The sequence below is a fragment of the Candoia aspera genome, chromosome 1 (genome assembly GCF_035149785.1).
Source record: "Candoia aspera isolate rCanAsp1 chromosome 1, rCanAsp1.hap2, whole genome shotgun sequence".
Classification (NCBI taxonomy): domain Eukaryota; kingdom Metazoa; phylum Chordata; class Lepidosauria; order Squamata; family Boidae; genus Candoia; species Candoia aspera.
Genome location: NC_086153.1, coordinates 14,513,463 through 14,538,210, shown reverse-complemented (window position 1 = coordinate 14,538,210; position 24,748 = coordinate 14,513,463). Strand labels below are relative to the sequence as shown.

The 24,748-nt window shown below is 41.2% G+C and overlaps 1 protein-coding gene across 1 annotated transcript in view; it reads right to left on the bottom strand.

The window, feature by feature from the left end:
- RASA4B (RAS p21 protein activator 4B) overlaps window positions 1–24,748 on the bottom strand; it is a 74,530-nt gene that overhangs the window by 49,514 nt on the left and 268 nt on the right. The gene's annotated exons all lie outside the window — the stretch shown is intronic.

The following is a 24,748-nucleotide window of genomic DNA, read 5'->3' as shown; positions in this document are numbered from 1 at the left end:
AATATACGCCCCAACCACAGATGCTGAAGAAGCTGAAGTAGAGCAGTTCTATGAGGATCTGCAGCACCTACTGGACAACACACCTAAAAGAGATGTTATTTTCATCACGGGAGACTGGAATGCTAAGGTGGGCAGTCAAATGACACCTGGAATTACAGGTAAGCATGGCCTGGGAGAACAAAACGAAGCAGGACATAGGCTGATACAATTTTGCCAAGACAACTCACTCTGCATAACAAACACTCTCTTCCAACAACCTAAGAGACGGCTTTATACATGGACTTCACCAGATGGACAACACCGAAATCAGATTGACTACATCCTTTGCAGCCAAAGGTGGCCGACATCTATACAGTCGGTAAAAACAAGACCTGGAGCTGACTGTAGTTCAGATCACGAACTTCTTCTTGCACAATTTAGGATCAGACTAAAGAGATTAGGGAAGACCCACAGATCAGCTAGATAGGAGCTCACTAATATTCCTAAGGAATATGCAGTGGAGGTGAAGAATCGATTTAAGGGACTGAACTTAGTAGATAGGGTCCCAGAAGAACTATGGACAGAAGTTCGCAACATTGTTCAGGAGGCAGCAACAAAATACATCCCAAAGAAACAGAAAACCAAGAAGGCAAAATGGCTGTCTGCTGAGGCACTAGAAGTAGCCCAAGAAAGAAGGAAAGCAAAAGGCAACAGTGATAGGGGGAGATATGCCCAATTAAATGCAAAATTCCAGAGGTTAGCCAGAAGAGATAAAGAATTATTTTTAAACAAGCAATGCGCGGAAGTGGAAGAAGACAATAGAATAGGAAGGACAAGAGACCTCTTCCAGAAAATTAGAAACATTGGAGGTAAATTCCAGGCCAAAATGGGTATGATCAAAAACAAAGATGGCAAGGACCTAACAGAAGCAGAAGTGATCAAGAAAAGGTGGCAAGAATATACAGAAGACCTGTATAGGAAGGATAACAATATCGGGGATAGCTTTGACAGTCTGGTCAGTGAGCTAGAGCCAGACATCCTGAAGAGTGAGGTTGAATGGGCCTTAAGAAGCATTACTAATAACAAGGCAGTAGGAGATGACGATGGGACACGGTGGCGCTGCGGGTTAAACCGCTGAGCTGTCGATCGGAAGGTCGGCGGTTCGAAACTGCGCGGCAGGGTGAGCTCCCGTTGTTAATCCCAGCTCCTGCTCACCTAGCAGTTCGAAAACATGCAAATGTGAGTAGATCAATAGGTACCGCTTTGGCGGGAAGGTAACGGCGTTCCGAGTCGTCATGCTGGCCACATGACCCGGAAGTGTCTATGACAACGCCGGCTCCAAGGCTTAGAAACGGAGATGAGCACCGCCCCCTAGAGTTGGATTCGACTGGACTTTACGTCAAGGGAAACCTTTACCTTTACCTTTACCTTAGGAGATGACGGCATCCCAGCTGAACTGTTCAAAATCTTGCAAGATGATGCTGTCGAGGTAATGCATGCTATATGCCAGCAAATTTGGAAAACACAAGAATGGCCATCAGATTGGAAAAAATCAACTTCTATCCCCATACCAAAAAAGGGGAACACTAAAGAATGTTCAAACTATCGAACAGTGGCACTCATTTCACATGCCAGTAAGGTAATGCTCAAGATCCTGCAAGGTAGACTTCAGCAATTCATGGAGCGAGAATTGCCAGATGTACAAGCTGGGTTTAGAAAAGGCAGAGGAACTAGGGACCAAATTGCCAATATCCGCTACATAATGGAAAAAGCCAGGGAGTTTCAGAAAAACATCTATTTCTGTTTTATTGACTATTCTAAAGCCTTTGACTGTGTGGACCATAACAAATTGTGGCAAGTTCTTAGTGGTATGGGGATACCAACTCATCTTGTCTGCCTCCTGAAGAATCTGTATAACGACCAAGTAGCAATAGTAAGAACAGACCACAGAACAACCGACTGGTTTAAGATTGGGAAAGGAGTACGGCAGGGCTGCATCCTCTCACCCTACCTATTCAAGTTGTACGCAGAACACATCATGCGACATGCTGGGCTTGAGGAGTCCAAGGCTGGAGTTAAAATCGCTGGAGGAAACATTAACAATCTCAGATATGCAGATGATACCACTTTGATGGCTGAAAGCAAAGAGGAACTGAGGAGCCTTACAATGAAGGTGAAAGAAGAAAGTGCAAAAGCTGGCTTGCAGCTAAACCTGAAAAAAACCAAGATTATGGCAACCAGCTTGATTGATAACTGGCAAATAGAGGGAGAAAATGTAGAAGCAGTGAAAGACTTTGTATTTCTAGGTGCGAAGATTACTGCAGATGCTGACTGCAGTCAGGAAATCAGAAGACGCTTAATCCCTGGGAGAAGAGCAATGACAAATCTTGATAAAATAGTTAAGAGCAGAGACATCACACTGACAACAAAGGTCCGCATAGTTAAAGCAATGGTGTTCCCTGTAGTAACATATGGCTGCGAGAGCTGGACCATAAGGATGGCTGAGAGAAGGAAGATAGATGCTTTTGAAATGTGGTGCTGGAGGAAAATTCTGAGAGTGCCTTGGACTGCAAGACGATCAAACCAGTCCATCCTCCAGGAAATTAAGCCAGACCGCTCACTTGAGGGAATGATATTAAAGGCAAAACTGAAATATTTTGGCCACATAATGAGAAGACAGGACACCCTGGAGAAGATGCTGATGCTAGGGAGAGTGGAGGGCAAAAGGAAGAGGGGCCGACCAAGGGCAAGGTGGATGGATGATATTCTAGAGGTGACAGACTCGTCCCTGGGGGAGCTGGGGGTGTTGACGACCGACAGGAAGCTCTGGCGTGGGCTGGTCCATGAAGTCACGAAGAGTCGGAAGCGACTAAACGAATAAACAACAAGAAACAGTAGCTGGCATCTTCAGAGGCAAGGTGATCTGCTATGTAGACCACAGGCAATTGAGCAAGGCCTGACTGGGCTCCTGTCCTTATAGGTCAGTGACATATGCAGGGTTGGGAGGGAGGACACACATGGATCTCTGGCTTTGCACCCCAGTTTTATGGCAAGTATGAAGTTTGTCTCAGCATAAAAGTGACTCAGGTAGCAAAGTCATGGCAAGTATTAGGAAATTAAAGGTGCTCACAGGAAGGAAAGACAGGAAGGGTAGGGAGGTGTAGAGGAACGTAAGTAGAAAAAGAATGCAGCGTTATTTCAGATAAATCATAATTAGAACCCTAGAGTCTAACTTATTTCATAGCTCACAACCTGCAATGCAAAATGCTAGTATTTTACTGACAAATGAATGTCTAGCCTCTGCTTATTAAGTGAAGTCAGCACCACTTCTGCCTGAGGCATCCTGTTTATGTATTCCTCCTCTCAAATTGCTCAGACCTGAGAAATTACCAGTTAGTTGCTCTTCATTTAGCTTGCAGTCATTGCAATGGGAGCTATTTCAGTTTCTGACCATTTTCCCTCCAATATCCAGCTTCTTTCTATCCATCCACCCACCCACCACCCACCTCAGAAAGAACAAAAGCTGATTATATAAAGGGTAATCACTCATCTCCCTAGCCAGAGAACAATAAAGCGGATGGAAAAATCACAGCCAAACAGGAAGCTTTCAATTAACATTAAGGAGGATTTTCAATGGAACTTATAAGCAAACACAGAAGAATGGGGGTCACCAGAAGGACTTCAGTGGGTAATACAGCATATACTTCTATTCCACTTCTAGCTGAATTTGGATAAACAGAGTACAAGGAGACATTTCATACCAGATACTTATTCCTATAGCCTGGCACCTCTACTTACTAGCAGTGGATCTGCTGCTCAATCCTTTTGACTGGAGATGGCAGGAATTGAACTTGGACATAACTGCAACATGGCTTCAGGGGGGCGGGGAGAAATCCCAGAGTCCAGGAGGTGGGACAAGGCAAGTGTTTCCACCAATGGCCAGCATCTTCACTGGAGGTCTGGAGAAAATGCTGCAAAACTGTCTTTGCAAAGTTTACTCTGGAGCAACAGCTGAGCTCTTCGTTGGGTTAGCCATCAAAGGCCTCTGGAAGTCCCACAGACACAGGGATGGGGCCAATCCCAGACCAGTAAGCTGTTGAGTGACAAGGGAGCCCAGTATCAACCTGGCACTCATCATATACTGTAGGAGTGATAAAATTGCAGGTCTCCAAGTGGCTGGATGATAACTTCCAGCATGCTGGAAATAGGAGAGGGGGCAGAATGATTCTGGAAGGCAGGGGCATCTACAGGAAAGGGGTAGTCAAAAAAGCCAGACGGCAGCCACAACCACACTGTTAAAGACTTGCTCACTTTTTATGTATATTGCATACACAACACACATAAAATGCAGCACAGTTTCGGTCATGTGGTTGCAGCCATCATCGTGACTGTTTTAGCACACACCCCCCCCCCCACCTTCCACAGATGCTCTGGTGTAGGACATTAAAAAATCTAAGGCAGCTCTCCATGTATTAACAGAGATTAGGGTTAATCTCTGGAAAATCCTAAATTAATAGAGGACAGGTCTACCTACTGAAGACTTACTTAGGCATTACTTCAGATTTGGGGGCACATGCCTTCAAATACTATTACTTGCTAGGAACAAAGATGGGCACAGGGAATGTCTCCATCTCCTGCTCATGAGCACCCCAGAGGCATCTATTTGGCACTGTAATAAACCAAAAGCTGGACTAATATGGTCCTCGTCCTGGTCCAGCAGGGCTATTCTCATGTTTTTATGTTCTTATGACTCATATCTGGCTTGTAATAAACTTAATAAAAGTACTGTTTACACCAGCTGGAAAATTCCCTCACAATTTTCACTTTCTCAGCCATATTTGGAGATGCAAGCAACTGAGGTCAGATTTTTCTCTGGAGTTTCTCATTTTAGCTGGAGAGAAAACTTCAAACCCAAACTTTGGAGGAGAAGGCAGATTTCATCCCAGCTTCTAAAGCAAAAGCTTTCCTGATAGTTTGCAACTGATCAAAGCAATAAATGGTTGACTTGCATACCAAGTCTTCCAAGACTATGGGCTTGAAATGCAGAGTGGGGAAAGAGAGAGAGAGAGGAGAGAAATCAACAGGGAAGATTTTACTGAATTAAAAATTTTGGAGCTCCTTCTACTGATTAGTCACTTGGTCTTCTGCCAGGCATCCCCTAGATACAGGAAAGTTCATTAAGCTGCTGATTTGAGGTGGGTGAAATTAATTTCCTTTGAACTACAAATAAACACATTTCATGGGAACAAGGATAATAGGGGCCCTTTCCTCTGAAAAGATGTGATAGCCTTTGCAGCTGCAGATAAAACTTTTTTTGCCACACATAAGCCAAAAGCAGGGTCACCCCTGGGTTGGTTTTACAGACTAGGTTGAAATGGGGTGGGATTGTGTCATGTTCCACGTTTCAATGATCTGTGCACATCGTAACGTTTCACATGTCAAACCTGTTTACGTGTATATTCACATTCATTCATGCTGGTCTTTTCCATTCCTGCCCTCCTCTTTGTTTTCCAACATTGGAATGTATGTTTGAGTTTGCGAGCCTGGTCAAGGTTACTTTCCCAGGCGCGGCTAACGGTTGCTAGCACCTGGGAGGGGGGCTGGCTGTCATGCATTCGGGGCGGGACTGGTTTGAACGCAAGGCTTTTAAGTTTGTATTTGGCGCGCTTTTGCTCATTCTCAGCTTTCTCTGTATTTGCATACTAGTCCTTTAATAAATCAGTTATCTTTAAGCCCGAGTTTGTGAGACTGAGTATGTGGGATTAGGCAACCATTACAGATTGCTTGTGGCTTAAAGTGCTGTGTGAATGGAGTCTGCATCTAGTTCCTGCTGTCCCCATCCTGCATTGATGAAATGGGTGGAGAGCGTCTTTAAAATCTTAAAATTTAAATTTTTTAAAAGCATTTTAAAGTTTTTAAAGCATTTTTTTTTTAATTTTTAAAGCATCTTTAAAAATTTAACTATCATGTTAAAATATCAGTTGCTTGGAAATACTTTTTCCTTCCCTGCTGTTAATCTCCCAGTATCTCTAATGCAGATTAAAATAATTTGTTATATACCATCTTTCCTTCAGGAGCATATATACGGTTCCCCATGAGGTGGGTTGGACTGAGGTAGTGACTGGCCCAAAATCACTCCATTTCCACGACTGAGGGTGGAACTGTACTGGGCCTCCATCCAGCACCAGTCCAACACCTTAAGCACTTGTCTCGTGTCATTGCTGGGCTAGCTAGTCCAGCCTTTCTCAAAACAAGATGCCTCGGAATGCATCCTTGTCAACTCCCAGATTCCTGGGAACTGAAGTCCCCATTTCTGGAGGATGCCAGGTTGGAAAAGATGGGCCTAGTTCAGACTAATTTCAAAGCAGAAAGCCATAATGAGGGGTCCACTCACAGTAAACCCTTGGACAACAAGGGGAGCAGGCACAATGCTCAACTGGCTGCAATCTTCCTTAGGATGATAAGTAGATGATAATTCTGGTTAAATGGACGTTCATACAGATTACCAGACCTTTGCCATCTGCCAAGTTGGTTGGTTTGTATCTTCTCTTTCTTTTGGACAAAAAATCATTCCACCCCAACATGGAGAAAGGGGGACCTCAGCATTTAAACATGTGTGTTTCTACTAAGGAAGAACCCTTCCTAAGGAATCGATGTTATGTTGGCTTGGTCCACATACCTCTCTGAGCCACAATGTACAAAACTGTGGCTTGCTGAATACACAATTTGCTAAGCTAGAAGCAAGAACAGCTGAGCTCATGCAACACACTAAGCCAAAATCAAAGAAATACTGTTATGGCTTAGGGCTCATTCACATGTCTGTGATAACGTGCTTTCCTCCTTGGTAGAAAGTATGCCAATAAAGAGGCCGTTGTCCACACAGCCATGAAAATAATGCCAATTACTTTCAGAGCAGCAGCGGTTCTCCCAAAAAGCAGCTGTGTGTGTGGAGAGTCCCCACCCTACCAACCAACCTTGAACAGGGAGTTTCTGCCACCAGACAAAAGGAAAAAAAATTGCATGACTGCCCAATGAATGGAATCTCCATATTGGGAATCAAGAACTCAAGTAAGCCGCTGTTTCATTTTCTTGCTGAAAAATGGCAACTGGCTGTGGGTTAGCAAAAGCTGGCAAGTGACAGACCTCTGAGGAATATTCACAGGAATCCTGCAATCACTTGGCTTCCGGTCAATGGGAATATCAACTTCCTGGTAAACCCACAATTGGTCTTCTGCAATTCAACATTCCCAGAACCAAACCTCCTACAAAAAAGAAGAACTATGCTGTGCCAGTGAGGTGTCCAGTCCCTCTGGCAGCCACAGAAGACTGGCCGTGATAGTCAGATGGGAGGGGGTGATCCTACAGCAGGCCAGTTGGAACCCAGCAGGCCAACTGGAACCCATCTTCACTCACTTCTAAAGATTCCTCTGCCATGCAACCAAGGAGGTCTTCAGCAGCAATAGCTAGGAAAACACCACTGTGGATGAGCCCTTAGTGCAATGTTTCCCAACCTTGGCAGCTTGAAGATATGTGGACTTCAACTCCCAGAGTTCCCCAGCCAGCATGGGAGTTGAAGTCCACAGATCTTCAAACTGCCAAGGTTGGGAAACACTGCCTTAGTGGGACCTGGGAACCCAGCCACTACACCAGACCCTCAGTCTATCAAGTCTGGTGGTTTTTATCCAAGATCTGCAACTGAGGATTTCCCCATCAACTTGGTACTTACCATCCTTCTATCAGTCGGTCCTGATCTTCATGGTATACACACCAGCTGTTCTTCACCTCCCTTCACCTCACCTTTACTCCCTTTGCTACAATAGTTGTGCTTCACAATATGCTTAACCAGGTCATTTAAGTTCCAGAAACTCAATATGGTAAACTTGATCGGTGTTAATTTTGGTTCAGTGGTTTTGTTACATCGTGTGCCGCAGAAACTGAACCGACTATGGCTTATTCAATAAATTGTGGTTCAAATAATCAGGGCTGAGCACAACATGTTAATCCAGTTATTGACAGATTAGGACGGACCTTGGCAATGTATACGTTCTAAACAAATGTTAAGTATTTTTGGACATTAATATTTTATGGTGGCAAGTATACAACCTCATAATGCCACATTATAATCTTTGTTTTATTTGACCATAAGCCCTAATGGCCACATTTACATAATATACTATGCCATAAATCATAAACAGAAATCTCTGTTTGCTACTAACACATTGGTAGCCTTAATTAAGGATGTTGTGTGAAGATAAAGGTTGGGTTTATTGAAACATTAGATATTACAAGGTCAAATTTACTTTGTAACCAGCTGCTTTAGATACGTGCTGGGCTTCAACTTCCAGAAACCCAAGTCATTGGCTAAATTTACTAGGAATTCTGGGAGGCACCATATCAGAGAAAGCTGGCAAAGGCCACTGTGATGTTGGAAATGATGTTTTAGTATGTGCAGCATATTTATTCAGAGAAGTGTTCAGGACAAGGCCCAAACCAATAGGGATGCTGATTAAAAGCTCCTTAAAAACACTTCAAGTCAGAAATTACATTTCTTCACTATTGCACAAGGTAGCAGATCTTAAAGCTCTCTATTTTTTTTCTTCAGCTGAAGGAGAAGAAAACCCCAAACCTCAGTTTAAGCAGAGATGGTCAAAACATTACTAGAACAGTAATGTGGTATTCTGAATATGGCCAATGCTGATGTTTCATCCTGAACACTACAACTTTCTGGAAAACTGCTAGAATAACCCCATCATGGCTAGACTGGTGTGGCCCATGGGAGAAAGTGAAGGTTCTGGAAATTTCTGTAATCACTCAATCCTGTGACAGTAGGATTTGCAAATATGAAGTCATGTATTCTCCTAAACATGACGTCCTCATAAACATGCCTCACATTTATGAAGAGGAAGCTCTTCACAAGACATTTCTACATTTTTCAGTCACTGTTCCCAGATACCAGCCCTCCCAAAATAGCAAACAAGACTGCAAAATTGCTCGGACTGCATCACTTCAGGTTGGAATTGGAAAACTCACAAGTGAAAATGTTTATCCCTTGACACAGAAAATTATGACTGGGTTTATATAAACTAGTGTTTCTCAATCTCAGAGCCTTTAAGATGCGTGGACTTCAACTCCCAGAATTCCCTAGCCAGCATGATGGCTGGGGAATTCCAGGAGTTGAAGTCCAAACATCTTAAAGGCTCTGAGATTGAGAAACACTGATATAAACCATAAACCTCAGATTAGGTAATTTATGGTTCATTGTGCTGTGGGAATACAGGAACTGTCTTCTGTGAACCCAGCCATGACATTAAGGCATAGTATGGTTTATTTGTTGGGTCATAGCATGATATATGAACATAACACCTGTGTTTAGTTAAGACAGGTTTAAGACTTAGCAGTTCTATGAACCTAAGCCATGAACTGCCCAATCAACATAGTTCAAGGCTGGAGAATTCTAGGAATCGTAATCCCAAAACAGATGGAGGCTGGTTGGGAAAGGTCTTCTAGTATCTGGCACACCTTGTAGCCCTCCTAGCCTGGTGTCATGCAGATGAATTGGGATCACGACTCTCAAAATTCCCCAGCCAAAACGGTTCAGCAAGTTCCTTTTCTTCCTGACGTAAAATCTTGATTCTAAGACAGTGTTCATATATCCTGCTAAGCGATGACATGTATATTTCCTTTTTGGACTCAGTGTGTTATGCAAACTCAGCCACTGTGTTTTGTAACCATCACTTACTATGTTGAACCCAACCAATGTTAACTTATTCAGCAAGTTACACTTCAACAAACCACAGTATAATATATAGATCCAGCTTAAGATTCCCACAATTTATTTTTTAATATTTTTATTGAAACTTTTAAAAAAAAGATACAAACTAATAGAATAGAAGATCATCCTCTTTAAAATAGCTATTGTGATTATAGTACAGCTGTACTACAATATCACTTTTACCTAGCAGTATCTGCTCTGCCAAGTGTGACCCTTCTCATGAACTGGCCACAGCTTATATGTTCTTAAAACATGCAGCAATATTTTGAAATAATGAAAAATCAATACACAGCTACAGTTTTTTATGGGTACCCAGAGCACACCTCTAACTACCTTCATGCTTCTGGAAATTCAAGACAGGGCAATCAGTATTTAGAAATAGCAGCAACAACTACTGAAGTTCTGTCTACCTTTATTTGCCAGGGAAATATGCATTTGCTGACTTGATCCAGCAATAACCAACAGCCAAAAGGTTAAATTCAGACTTCTGTAAGTGCAATTTAATCACCTGCCATTCATCCATTTCCCCCAACCCATATGTAAGTTTGAATGTTCATGTTCCAGCAGAATGGAATCTCTTTTAATTGAGTTTCTAAATGATTAACAAATGAAGCTGGTGAGCTACAGGTGCTAAAATAGGATGCTTTCGTTTTACATTTCATTGTTCCCAGTCTCAACCCTTGCCAGTTCATGAAGATGGTGGGGTTGGAAGGAATGATTTTAAGGCATCTCTGGGCTGGGTATGTCACAAGGTGTTCTTAATAGTATATTTGCCCATTTCCATGTATCTGTTGCAAAAAGCTATAAAAATTACTAACATAGCACTAACATAACTATACACAGACAGCAGCATCCAGGTTCTCCTTGTTAGGAACATCATGGTAATCCAGAGGCTACACAGATTACAGCAGGTTTCTCAACCAGGGTTCCGGGGAACCCTAGGGTTCCATGAGAGGTCACTAGGGGTTCCCTGGGAGATCATGATCTATTTAAAAAATTATTTCAAATTCCAGCAACTTCACATTAAAGAGTTGAGTTTCATTATTTTTAATTTAAGAACACTGTGAATGCACATATACAGGCCTACCCATGAAATGAATATAATAATTTTGTAACTTCTGGCCTATACTTGAGCCTGAATGTGCAGGGGTCCCCCGAGGCCTGGAAAATATTTCAAGGGTTCCTCCAGGGTCAAAAGGTTGAGAAAGGCTGCTTTAGAGAGTAAGGGGTATGACCTTGACTGAAATACACAAGAACTGTTATGCAGGGTCCTTCCTGAGTTATAAGGAGGAGGAGAGGTAAAGCACAAACAGACTTGCAAGATTTGGTTTTATATTCCTATCTCAATTAAGTACAGTTCTAGTCTTCCTGTGGAGTTGATTTTCTGGTCTAGCCTACCTAGTAAGGCCAACATCAATCTTGCAGGCCTGATTGTGCTTTACCTCCTCTCCCTCTTATACCCCAGTGAATCAGGGATAAGGCTCCCTAATTCAGTCTTACAATTAGCAAAATGAAAGGAGAGGTAAGTTGTCTTCTAGAGGAAACTAGGGCCTGATTTTTTAGTCTTATTTGTTAACCTTAAAACATATTTTATCTCATTTTTTCTTCTCTGCCCTAAACATAAGCAAGCTGAGAAATGTACAATATCAGCCTGTAACAAAACATGTTTTCTTCCTAGAGGCCTCTGGGGCTGTTAACCTTGAATAAACAGTTTTTAAAAGGTCACGCTCAAATCATTTCCTCTCTGAAAAGTTTTATGCTTTGTTGACAAAGTCACAAGGTCTCCAATTAGCCAGGGAGAGCTTTCCAGTAAAACACACTGGCAAATAGGGGCTCTGAACGGACATGATGGAGTTCTACTGTAAAGTTTAAAGCCATTAATCTTGAAACTAGAAATCTGAAATGGGCATCTTGTTCAGCACATGAGCGCAGAACAGAAAGTGAACAGACTATAAGTGATCAGCATTTCCCCCCAGAAGCCCAAAAATCAAGTTTAAAACTATTTTACCCAACCTGATACCCTCCAAGTCAGTGTTTCTCAACCTTTGGAAACTTTAAGATGTGTGGACTTCAGCTCCCAGAATTCCCCGGCCAGGAATGAAAACTAAAAAAGAAAAAAGAAAAATGGTTCCACCTAATCCTGTCCGCTGTAAATTTTATTAATAAAATGCACTGTATTTTTCAAGATCCAAAGGAAAGATTACTTGCTGGCATACATGCACAGCCTAAAATCTCCATCCAGGGATAGCTCCCGTTATTTTGCTGTCCAAGGTAAAGCACCAAATCAGGCCTCACATGCTAGTTAGGTGTGGTGCAGTCAACGCTAAACAAGTTATTTTGGCAAAGAACCCTAGAAAGATCTGTTTCCAGCCTTAGTAGCAAAACTACGATAAAAATATGTCGCTTTTCCCTGCCATTTCATGATTCTTGCTGCCTAAGGCAATTGGTTAGGGCTGCTTCTGAGGTAGGAAATCCGTATTTGGGGAAATGAACACTTCTCTTTTCTCCTATTTTGGAAAATGAACACTTCTCTTTTCTCCTCACCACTCATTTTCCACAGATGAATACTCAAACATACTTCTGTTTATCCAAGGAAAACTTTCACTTTGTCCTTCTGTACGTCAGCACTGGCCAGTCTTCCCATTTTGTGGCAGTGGGTTCCACATTTTCAGCCCTCAACATCACACAAACACACTGGTGGGGAAAGGACTACAGGTAGTCCTCATTTAGTGACCATTCAAGTTACAACGGTGATGAAAAAGTCACTTTGCAAGCAATGCCCGCATTTAAGACCTTTTCTTGAAAGCAAAGGAAAGGTGAAGTCAGATCATAAGCACAGCCTCAGTTTCACCTGGCGAACGCTTCGCTTAACGACTGAGTTGCCGGTCCCAATTGTGTTCGCTAAACAAGGACTACCTGTATTGATTGAAAGACACACCCAGGAATCTGGTTTTACAGCTCAGATTGTTTGAGGGCATCATGACATTTCCAGACAGGGTTTTGTTTTTGTTTTTTGTTCTTTTTAATGTATTAAAGGGCTTAGCCTTCTCAGGTGTCAGAAAGAATACAATGCACGAAGGACAGAAAGAGACCTCTATGTAGGCCTGCAAAGGGGGGAAGAGGGGAAGCAAGTGAGGAAATGCACACTGCAGTGTTGTAATGCAAGCTCTTCTCCTTACACCAGTGTTTCTCAACCTTAGCAACTTGAAGATGCGTGGACTTCAACTCCCAGAATTCAGCTGGCTGAGGAATTCTGGGAGTTGAAATACACACATCTTAGTTGCTAAGGTTGAGAAACACTGCCTTAGACACTTGTATACAACACTGTGATGTAAATAGAAAAGGGCAGAGTTTGTGCCACACTGCATGTTTTGTTTTTTTGGAGTTATCGTGGTTAGGAATAGATGACCATAGAGATGAACAGAATGACTTGAGGCATTTGAAAAAAAAAGGGGGGGCAGAGGAAACAGACCTACATTCTCCCCTATATTTGCTTCCTTTTTGGTCACCTTAAATCGCAAAAAAGATGCCAATCAAACCAAAAGCCAGCATAAAGAGCTCATGGCACCCAGAGTCATTGACAGGAACAACTTAATGGGGTTAATAGTTTAACCATGATTATTAACAGCTCACCATTGGCTGGGATCACATACCCTGCTAAGCCATAAACCATGATTTTCAAGCCAGTGGCTGTGTTTATTTCCCATGGCTGCACTTTAGCTGCAGAGGGCAGCCACGTGATCCCAGGGAAAGATGCAGCTGCTTTAAAGAGCTGCAGACAAGCTCTAAGCCTGTGCTCCCACATTCTCCAAAGCCCTTTTTTGGAACTGAATCTGAAGCACTGCGCAACCCTAGCATTTCATCACATTACGCTAAGCCAATATCAAGCAAATTACATGACGTAGCACCACATATGATCCCAGTTGGTGTCATTATTTTTCTGGAAAAGTTCAGTTCCAATTTAGCTTCTGAAAATGTGTACGGAAAGGGTTTGGGTCATGTGCCAAATGTTTTCCTGTTATGCACAGTAGCCTGAAGCAGGCAATGCACAGACGAGCTTGCACAAAACACTTAATCAAGTCTGTTAAAGAGTCAGCAGCTATATTTGCATACAACACATCAAGCATGGCTACTTTTAACCCTGTTAAGTTTTCTGTGGCTTAGTAGATTGTATGAACACAGCCTCTTTCACAGCTTTTGTTTAAATATATAGTGTGAACCCCAAACTGGCCTAATTCAATAGCCATGTATATGAGTTGTATGGAACCAACCTATTTTGTCACAGTTAAAGTGTTGGACAAGGACCAGCATTCAAGATCCCAGATGATCATGGAGCTCACCTAGTGAATTTGGACCAGTAATTATCCCCAGCCCATATAAATAACAGTTACATCCTATCTTTTGATCAGGAACTCCACATAAAGGGTGCTCTTGAACCCAGGTCTCTTGAACCTTCACCACTACAGCACACTGACTCTTGAGCCACAAGACAGCGATTGGCTCAAAGTCAGCCAGGCCAGGCAGCTTCCAGGGCTGACTTTGAATCTGATCTCCGCAGCGCCAAACACCTTAATCACTAGGAGGTAAAGCAAAAATGAGGAACAATCGGTTTCTGCCTGCTACCTTCATGGGCTTCCAGTAAAAGCTGCAATGATGTCACAGGTCTGATGACAACGTTCCCCATGTGACATCACTTGTCCCCTTTGGCCTCCCACCATAAAGTCCCATGGTTGTCTTGAATTCCTAGAGCAGTGTTTCTCAACCTTGGCAACTTTAAGATGGGTGGACAACAAGGAGTATTCCCACAACTTGATTTGCTATTCTTTTTACAGATGGAATCATGTGTGCTATCCAATGAAAGTATCTTTGCAACAGTATAAAAGCATTATACTTATATTTGTATTTATATCTATTTATGGTATTTTAATGCTTTTATCTTTGTTGTAAACTGCCCAGAGTCCCCCTCTGGGGGCAGATGGGTGGTGGCAAAATTTAATAAACAAACAAACTTGGTTTAGTGATGTTTAATAAAAAGATGGCATGGTCCTGATGGCTTCTTAGAGAGGAGGATGCCCACCCCTTCCCAGACAGTGGACTACAGCTTCCATAGTCCCCTAGTACTGGACAAGCTGCCATGGCTCTTGGGAACTGTAGTCCAACTGGGGCTTACTGTTTATGTGCTTAACCCATACTGTAGCTTCTGAAAGAGTCTACTGTACCATCTACCATGCATATATGTGTGTATATATAAAAAGATTAAAAATAAAAATGCATACCCTCACTTTTCCCATGAGATGAAAATTGGCTAAGAGCCATCACTCTTCTTCAAATAGTCTACAATCTGTTAAATTTGCCCCTAATCTGGAAAGGACATGGAAAATCTGCAAGATTCAGTCTGAAGTAGGGAAGCAGGGAACACTTCAAGCAAATATTCCATCTGACCAGGGAGTGCCTTACTTTTATTTTTATCTCTTTAAAAAAGCAAATATTATTTAATATATCATAAATGTTGTAAGGATTTGACAATTTAAAGCAGTTGTTCACTGCCGAACCAATCTTGTGTCACCCCGATCCCACTAAACCTTTTGTCATTCAGGCTGATTCATCAGACGTAGCAACAGAAGCGGTTTTGTACAGATGGAGGCAAATCCGGAGCTTGACACACGTTGCTTCAATGGCAGAGAGCACAATCAAACGATTTAACAATTCTTTGATTGTGGGTTCTGACAAATGTACTTATCAAGTGAATAAGGAATTTGGATTATCCCTGGCTTTGGGTTTTCTTTTTGACCTTTGTGGAAATGTAGCATAAATGCAAAAAGCAACTTTAATTCGTTTTCAATATTTGTATGTCAGTGGATCATATAACAATTGGGGGGTGGGATCTAAGCATGGGTATCAGTGGGGAAGGCAAGGGGAGGAAACAAAACCTATACAGTATGATGTCATCATGCAATGTTGCAACCTAGATCAGTTATCATGATGTAAGTACATAACTGGCAGTTGCATGATGACCTCATCACTCACACGTTGATGTCATCATGGTTTGTTGTAGGTGCCGCTGGATCTAAGTCAATTTCAAATACCTTTCTAGATTGTGACACACACACATTATATCCCCAAATTATATGCTCAGATTCATAACATCCTTCTAGATTATATATGCAGTTTTAATCTACAGTAATGGCTTTTGCAGTTATAATCTATATATGCAGTTTTAATCTAATGGCTTTCAAGCAAATTTTCATCCTTTCCAATGTGAATACGCTTTTCTTTTGTATACAGAAACCACTTTTAAACAATTATTATGTCATGTTACTTCATTCCTTATTATCTATTTCAAACCACACTTCTGTGAAATGGATATTATTTGAAAAACAGTTTAAATATGGTACCTCCTTTAAATTGTCTCTGAATGTATCTCTACTGAACTATAAAGAATTTATTACACAGATGAAATAGGAAACAGTAGAATTTTTCATAGGGATTCAAGTATCCTGATGCCTTTGTATGGAATACGCAAAAGCATTTATTCAACTGTGTTACTGCATATGCTTCTTATGAAAAAAGCAACCATTGTTTAAAATTAAACCCTTAGAGGAGAAAGGTTAAAAAAAAAGAGTTAACGCTTTATGCACCCCATCCATTTCTTGAATGATACAGATCTCTGGTTTCTGCTAAATTGAACAAACTTCATGCTTCAAGGCAATTTTTTTATTGAATTGTATCAGACAGTGATCCCAGGAAAAAGGAGAAATTAGTAAACTACAGTCATTTAAATTTACATAAATTAAGCAACACAATCCTAGATCTTTTATCTGTGATTCAAAGAGGTAAGCGTTTACAGATTCTAAGTCAATAGTTTTATTTTTTTATTATTATTCCAAACTGAATAGTAATAGTCATTTCTCAGCAACAGATAACTAGATAAGATTCTTTTCTACAAAATATCCACAGCTATCACGGGGCAATCTCATTTAATTTCTTTCTCTACAAAATTAGTGGTTAAAATCAAATCTATGAAATTGGGGAAAGGCCCTGACATTGATGAATGTTCATGTGATTAGGTAGAAAAAGATATATTAGATTGTCTCCTATTTTATTGGAGATCAATGCTTCCTTGATGAGCCAGTGCGGTATAGTGGTTGAGGTGTTCCTAGTCTAACAGAGAGATCCAGATTCTAGTCTTCTCTGAGACAAGGAAGCTAGATATTGGGAAAGCTTTCAATAATAGTTCTTTGGATATTTTAGAAGCAGATTTTGAACAAAATTGGTTTCCTCAAGGTTTTATACTCTGGAAATATTCTATTCCAGTTCAAGTGTGATTATTGGGAATGTGCGAAGAACATTCCAGGGAACTCTGGAGTGTGCCTCTGAATATGCCAATCTGGCCATTTTTGGATGCTGTGGCAGGTCAGGAAGTTAATTCTTCAAACCAAAAACAGTTCACAGGGTTCCAGATAAAACAGAAGACAAGTGTGGAGGAGTAACTTCCAGAAAATCATTAGATCGCACTTGGGACCTCTGGACCATACACTCCTCTGGACTAGAGGAGAAATGGAATTGCTAGGTTATCAATAGTTTTCTTCTTAAATTTACATGGTGGTACACATCAAGGATACCTCTTGCTTTTTTTCAAACATGGCTTCAGAGCCTCTAAATTCTGAAAAAAGGGTTTACAGTGTTTATGTGTAAGTGGGTGGCTGGGAATACATTATATGCATAACAGTATGCATAATGTTATGTTTCAATAAACCAAGATATTCCATTTTTAATCTCATTTTGCTAGTGTGAGAGCTTGGTTACTCTATTAATTGGAATAAAGCAGATTTGATACCACTCGATCCCAGTGATAATTCTGACACATTTCTAAATTGGAGTTTTAGACTGTTTTTATTCCTTTGTTTATTTTTGAAAAAAATTTTTTTAAGAAGCTGCCTCAGTTGGCAAATTTGAAATTATCCCCAATTCTGACACAAATGGAAAGAGATCTAGACAGATGATCTACAATTATTTTGTGTATTGTGGGTACAGTAAATGTGATTAAGATGCATTTAACTCCAAATGACATAATTATATTTTAAGAGGTCTTCTTGTTTTAATCCCTTCACATTACTTTAAGGACATTTATATATTATTCAATAACTTCCATTGACAGGGTCATTCTTCAACATTTTCACTCTATAAACTACAACTGCCTGTTGGGAAACACCACTGGGCATTTATTTTGGCTTCCACCTTACCTGGTTAGAAACAAGGAATTTCAGAATTCAGTTCCTCTCTGGGCTTCCCTTGAAAACCACTGTTTGACTGCACTGATACTCTGGCAAGAATTGGGACCTGTTTGGTCAATCTGCTCCAGACCCTGATGGATCCTGGTGGGCTTCAGAAGGGTGGTTCCTGAGGCTCTGGTGTGCAATTCAACTGAGACATTAGATACCACTTGGAATGAGAGAGTGACAATGGCCTTAGACTGGATTATTCCTGTGTGACCTCTCCCTGCTCATGGATCCTAGGAAGCCCCCTCATTTTTCAGAGGAACTCCAGGAGATGAAACGGCAGAAGAGATGCCTGCAGTGCCGCTGGAAGATGAGCAAATCATGGGTAAAAGCCCTTATTAAGGATTACCTTGTGGTGATGAGAGTGGCAAAATTTAACTATTTTCCCTCTTTAATCACATCTGTGAGCCAGCTGGAAGCCCTGTTTAAGATGATCTGGTCCCTCCTGGGGAAGGAGGAGCCAGAGGAACACTTTCAGGGTTACTGTGGGAACTACTCAAGGCGTCTGTTAAATAGTCACTCAGACCCACCCTGAGCTGGACACTGACAGAGGAACAGTCTGGCTTGGTTATCTGGGAAGAACTGTTGAGCCCATTGGTCCTCAAGAAATGGACAAAGTCCTCAGGGCTGTGAAGCATGGCCACCTGAGTATTAGATCCATGTCCCTCCTGGCTAATCAAGGCCTCCTGAGAGATAATATATGGTTGCTCACCTTTGAGTGAGGGGGTGGTCCTGCTTGCACTTGGTCTATCCCTTTTTTGAGAAGCCATTGCTGGACCCAACAGTATTGGACAATTTTTGTTCTGACTTCAATCTTCCCTTTTTAAGTTAGGTGGTTGAGAAGGTAGTTGGACTGCAGCTTCAGAGGGCCCTAGAGGAACCAAATTATCTGAACTTTTCAGCCAGACCTGGCTTTTGTACTGAGACGGCACTGATCACAATTGTGGATGCTCTCTGGTCGGACGGGGATGGGGGCTGCATCCATCCTGGCCCTCCTTGATCTCTCAATGGCCTTCAAGATGTATAAGGAAAGTGCTACAAGATATATATGGAAAAACTGAGTTGATAAAATTTTGATTATTTTTCCCATGACCGGTTTACATTATGGGATAATCCCAGGTGAAAAATCATCTGAAATTGTATATATGTATTTATTTTGTTTGCATGCCACCTACTCCTGAAGGTTCTGGGCCACTAACAGTCAAGATCAGCATAAAATAAAAGCAACCCCCGCAAAAATAATACATCTACCCATAGGTTCACTTCTGAGATTCCATCAGATGGCAATTGTGCACAGACAGGACTTGGAAGACCTGTTTGACCTGATCTGATAGGAGCTTTATAATACTATTACCCAAACCAGCTTAGTTCTGATGAAATAGTTTTTAAAATTTTTCTAAAATCTAAAACTGAACTTAATTTACCTCAGAATGACTCCATGCAGTTTATTCAAATTAAGTTTTTCCTTTTTGCCATTCCTACTTCTGAAATTTGATATCTGTTACTTTTGGAAGAATCTAAGGTGATTCCTATGCCACGAACCCATTTTTGAAAGAAATTGAACAACTAGGTCAGTTTGAAATTAATTATCTGCACGAATGTAGGAATAAGGAGCATCTACGTCTTGTTTTTCACTTTAAAATATGAAAATGGGCTTCCTTTATCGGGAAATATTTTTGTTTTATATATATTTGGGATATCTCAGAGAATGTTTACTGAAAATTGGATGCAACTTCTCTGCTATTAGAAATGCAATCCAGGAGATTGTAACATTAATTCATGCAGTTGAGGCTCATCTTCTTATTGCCTATTTTGGCTGAAATCCACAGGATTCTTTACCTGAATTTAAATAAATTGCTGCAAGTAAAGAATGTAAATGTTCTTGACTATTCTTATTTATTACCTGATTTGTATACTGCCAACTTCAAAGTGACTCTCAGAGATTTATATCCATAAAAAAAGAAAACAAAACCATAACATCATAAAAATACTCAAAAAACAATACACTAATTCAGTATTTGGAATTTACCAAGACATCAAGAATTGTGGACTTTCTGCAAATGGGGACAGCCAAAAGAATCATTATACAACATTGGAAGAATATCAAAATCTGACCTGTAGCAATGGCTTGTTGATCTATTATGTCTGTCTATGTTTGAATTAGGGTTTTTTCCCCCTCAACAGAAGAGAAAAGGAAGAAGACTTGCAAGTTAAATATTTCGCAGTTGCTTCTCGTATCATAATCATTTCCAGGCTTTCTCAACCACTTTTTTTAAAAAAAATAATGTTATATGATTATTACAATGCATTAATAAAGTTCCATATTCTGGAGGTCTTCAGGCAGCAATTAGAATGGGCAATGACGGTATCAAAGTGGTGGATAGCTTCTGCTTTTAAGATTAACCATCAACAGTAAAGGAACAAGCAGTCAGGAAATATGCTGTAGACTAACACTTGGTAGAGAAGCCATGAAGGCCTTGGAAAAGATACTCAGATGCTGTGATGTGTCTATACCTACAAAGATCAGAATTGGGCAAGCCTTGGTATTCCCTGTAACACTCTATGGAAGTGAAAGTTGCACTTTAAAGAAGCAGGATAGGAAAAATATTGACATCTTTGAACTTTGGTGTTGGAAATTCTCCTAAGAATACCATGGACACCCAAGAAAACAAACTAATGGATCATCAACCAAATCAACCCAGACTTCTCACTCAAGGTAAAAATGACCAGGCTCAAATTATCCTACTTTGCACACATTATGCAAAGACCCAGCTGTCTGGAGAAGGCTCTAATGCTGGGAAAGATGGAAGGAAAGAGAAAAGAGGATGACCAGCAGCAAGGTGGATGGACTCAGTTACAGTGGCAATGAGCACGCCATTGGGAGACCTGAAAGAACAGGTTAGGAACATACCATCATAGAGAAAGGCTAGCTATGTGGTCACTAAGAGTCAAAAACAACTTGATGGCACATAATCAGTCAACCAGGTGGCAAGGTGGGAGCAAGGGCCGTGGAGCACTACAATTCACTACCATGCTTAGTAAGCAGGTATGAGACTGAATTGTAAGCAGCCTTTGGCCGTTTCTCATTTACTTGGCTTTGAAAGGACTACTGAGAAAGCTACATCCATGAGTTAATCTTCTGATGTGCTACCTCCATCTAGCTGACTAGCTAAGGAGAGCTGCATGAGTTGTAGGAGCAAGTACCAGCATTTTGGATGGAGAAGCCTACAATCAGCCTGACTATAACACTTCTTCAGAGCCTGTTCATCATCTTCAGCCAGAAGATGATCTTGCAGGAGATCATCCCATTTCTGTAATGCTGTTATCACAGTTAGATGTTTGAAATAAAATCATGTATATATTAGAAAGGGAGAGGAACATATATCTATAAATCTTCTATTCATCTCCCCATCCTACCAGATCAAATAGGGTCAACTGTCTTCAGGTGTTATCCTTACAGGGTTACCACCAACAAGATGTCAGAAGTGGGCATTCTCAGTAGCTGCTCTCCCTCTTTGAAACTCTCTCTCTCAATAGAAATTTGATTAGCCTCACCCTCCAGTGCTTCAGAAAAACTCTGAAGACCTCTTTGTTCCATCTTGCCAAGGAAGAGGATGTTCTGTGATCTGAAGGTGAGGTTGTAGGCACATGGTGTTTGTATTTTTTGGTGTTGATGTCTTTGATTTTTTAAAATGTTTATATGAATATGAGGTTTTTTGGAGTAGCTTGTGAGAATAGGTGGCACAGAAGCAAACTAAATAAATTATATACATACATATACAGCAGGTCCCTGGTTTAAGAATGAGTTCTGTTCTTAAGTCGAATTTGTATGTAGGTCAGAAGTTTTTTAGCATCAGTTAGTCAAAGGTTTGTCTTAGTATATAGTATATATTTTACCTTTCTATGCAAATAAAACACTTAACAGTTCCAAATACACTTAAACATAATACACAAAGTAGTATTGTGTATTTAACCCGAAACATTGTACTTAACTCGAATTTTTAATATAATAGTCTTTATGGCAGTCTGTTCTTAACTAGCATGTTCTAAAACCGGGGACCTACTGTATATCTAAAGCTAATGTGTCTCCTGCTTAAATTGTTTGAGATTATTTTTATTACTATTATCTATCGCGTTCTTGTGCTGTCTACAATCAAGCCAGATTTATCTTACACGATAATTGGAAGGGCAAGAATGTGAAAGAGTATGGCTACATCAGGACAAGACCTTGCTTTGTTCCACCATGACTAACCAGGAACATTCTGTGGTCAGAAGGATGGATAGGAGGGTGGTTGCCGTCTTCTACTCTTGTTCCCCAGGACCCTGATTGTTTTCATCAAAATGACAGAAACAGTGTGTTGTGCTATGTGCCCTCTTCATGTATGCATGTGACATTCCAACACACATACCAAACAGACAGGGTTTGCGTTGCAACAGTGCAACACTGCTTTTACTGTTCTTCCCAACGCAGATGCTGTTACTCCTCAGTGCAGGTAGGCAGGAGACCACCATCAAAACTAGGAGCCTGATTCTCCCTGAATTTGTCTTGTCCCCCTTTTCAGAACCACTTCAATTGGTGGTCATGGTCACATCTGAGTACAGTGAATTCCTTATTCTAACTACACATGGAAGAAATATTACTTGATCTTGAATCTCCTCATATTTGGTTTCTGTTACATTCTGACATTTTGAGAGGAAAAGAAAAGCTGATTACATTCTCTACTTCCCAAAGACCCAAACTCTGCCCGCTTTCAGTTCCATCCCTCTAAACATCTTGGCTCCCCCTTTTCTGAACTTTTCCCAGGTATTTTTGGAGGGGTTCAAGTCAGTGTTGACTCCTGGCAACTACCTGGATGAGTCCCTGCAGTTTTCTTGGCAAGGTTTTCTGGAAGTGGTTTGCCATTGCTTCCTTCCTACAGCTGAGGGAAAGTGACTGGCCCAAGGTCACCCAGCAGGCTTCGTGCCTAAGGCAGGACTAGAACTCAGTCTCCCAGTTCCTAGCCTGATGCCTTAATCACTACACCAAATTGGCTCTCTTTCCCAGCTCTACAAAATATATAATAGAGAACCATGGTTTCATCTTAAATTCCTGGCTGATTCCTCTGTGCAGAAAATATAACATATCCTATGAAACCAATCAAACCATCCTCAAGGGGTGGTTGTCCGGATTCTTCTTAAAAACCTCCATCTCTGGGGGGTTTTAAGAAGAATCCGGACAACCACCCTTTGAGGATGGTTTGATTGGTTTTCTTGCAATTGCAAAGGGTTGGACTAGATGATCCTTGAGGACCCTCCCAGTTCAATAATTCTTTCCACAAACCCATACAAAGACAATTCTAAATGCAATATTTGCTTTCAGGGGGATTTATGCAAGATGATAAAGAATACCAATTGCTGCATTTTCACCCTTCTGATCTTCTATATTTCCTTCTGTCCAGCCATAGCCTTTCCTGTTTCTATTCCACCAACATCAAATAATGCTGAAATTCTAAAGAGGATGATAATTAATTCCCAACTTCGGTAAGAAAAAGATCCAAGAGCTAGGCTGAAATCTGACGCAAATTAATCCCTGATTTTAAAGATCTTGGCCAAAAAAAAAAGTGTTTACCTTTTTTTGACAGCCATTTCACTGCCTGTGTTCAGTCACCACACTTAACCTGCTAACAGGACTAAGCATTTCTGAACATCCATTCCACATTGAATCCATAACTGACCAGACTGGCTGGGTTATGATCCTAATGCAAGGAACACAATCAGAGGCTTTTCCTCAGAAAACATGGTCATAACCTGCTCCTACTGTGTCTGAGGAACATTTCATGCCACAATGAATCTTTGAGAGGATGCCACAGGCGTCCATCTGAATGTGCAGAAATGGATTACGAGGGTTATTTTGGAAATCTGCAGTGATTTAGAAATCCCAGTAAATCATGTTTATGGTCATTAGGGTGTGGATGGCACCGAAGCTGTATGGACACTGGGTGGATGAGGTAATACAGGTGCACCCTCCTGGGAAGATTTCTCAATTCTGGCTGCTTTATTATTATTATGGGATTTGGAGGGCGGGGGGACCAGAATCCACATGTCAGAAGGTGGCAGTCAATGCAGTCAATGCCTCTTAAGTCTCTCAGAAAGATATTGATGCCTATGAAAAGAGCCGAGCTTGCATTTTAAGAGGAAAAGTCAACCTCGCTCTGGACTTTTCGATTTTAAAGAAGGTTGCAAGCGTCTTAGCTGAGTCCCAGAAAGAGAAGAGTTTCTCTGGTTCGTTCTTCCCAAACACTGACTGAGTCTGAGGAAATATTGTAAAGTTATTCAATGGTAAGAACCACCCTCTCCTCTCCCCCCCGCAACCCTCTGCCACTCTTTCAGCTTGCAAGAAACTCCCTAATGCCCAGGATGCCCTAAGAAGACTGCTGGCTCCTCTGCAAAGCAATCCTATATAGGCTTGCCAAGGAGTAAATGCTATTGAAGTCAGTAGGGTAGTGTTTCTCAGCCTTGGCAACTTGAAGATGTGTGAGCTTCAACCCCCAGAATTCCCCAGCCATGGCTGGCTGGGGAATTCTGGGAGTTGAGATCCACACATCTTCAAGTTGCCAAGGTTGAGAAACACTGCAGTAGAGGATCCTTCGGAGTAAATACACCGAGGGTTATTACCGAAGACCCATCGCAGAAGCCGGCAACTGAGGCTGGGTAAATAACGAGGTGCAAAACAAGCGTG